Source organism: Juglans regia, chromosome 5 (assembly GCF_001411555.2).
Source record: "Juglans regia cultivar Chandler chromosome 5, Walnut 2.0, whole genome shotgun sequence".
In the NCBI taxonomy this organism is placed as follows: Eukaryota; Viridiplantae; Streptophyta; class Magnoliopsida; order Fagales; family Juglandaceae; genus Juglans; species Juglans regia.
In genome coordinates, this window is record NC_049905.1 from 15,615,791 (window position 1) to 15,617,009 (window position 1,219).

The following is a 1,219-nucleotide window of genomic DNA, read 5'->3' on the forward strand; positions in this document are numbered from 1 at the left end:
TCTGCGAGTTCAATGCCTTTTCCGTTTGCTTTTATTTTTCTTAATCGGGTCAAGTAAATCTCAAATTTTCCAGTTCCACAAACATGTAGGTCTTTATCGTGGGCTTGAACTAACTATGCTAGTCATCCGATGCCGGTTTTGAAAAAGGGATTACTATGTTATCGCTTTTCCTTATCGATGATCTTGAGACTAAGGACATTTTTAAAAAATATCTCAAGACAATAAATTGTAGTGTACCCATAGTTTATACCGCTTCTAGAAGTGGCTTACTTAAAATCATATTTTAAAATTGTGCATGGGTGGGGATTAAGAAATTAGTCTAAAAATTTGATTTAATTTTCTTTTTTCAATCCTTTTTGCACTGTGGTTATTGCACTTGAGTGTTTATAGGGGAATCTCACTTCCAACTCATGAATCATCTTTTCTATTTATAATGAAATTTACTTGTTTAGAAAAAAAAAAAAAAAACTATGCTAGTCAATAGCAGTACCAAAATATAGAAAGTTTTGAATTTTCTAAGATGAGGCAGTGAAAACCCTAAAAGCACTGTAGTGGATTAGCCAAGATAAAGTCGTCCTGACTTTTAGCTACAGTGACTCAAAATAACTCTACAAATTTGATCTACTGCAAAGTCATATTATTTTATTCTTATTTGACCTCAGTTTAACAGTACACCAAAAATAAAAATTATTTCAGAGTTTATTTCCATTTCTTATTCTTATTTGACCTAGCAATCTCATTTTAATATTTTATTCTTATTCTTATGATTGTTGGATTGAAAAAGAGTTAGTAAAAAATGATAGATGAAAAATATAGATATTCGGTTGGATACAAGAAAGGTTGACAAGGTAAGATATTTACATGGAATTTTAAATGAATGCAAGCATATAATTTTAGACGTTACAGTTAGATTCAGAAAGAAAATTATATCATTCAAAAATATAAGTAACAAAGTATAAGTAAAAAAAATAATTTGCTTAGAATGAACGAAATAACAGGTATATTATTAAATATAAACCATCATAAAACGTGATATAAATTATGATAATTAAAATAAAATATATTTTTTTTAACTAAAAAATAAAATATAACCAGTAAATATATAAAATATGATGAATATAAATTAGACAAAGAATAATAAAATAAAATCGAAAGTAAATAATATTTTATAATTATTTAGAGTTTAGATAGATAATTTGGAATTAGGTTATGAATGGGG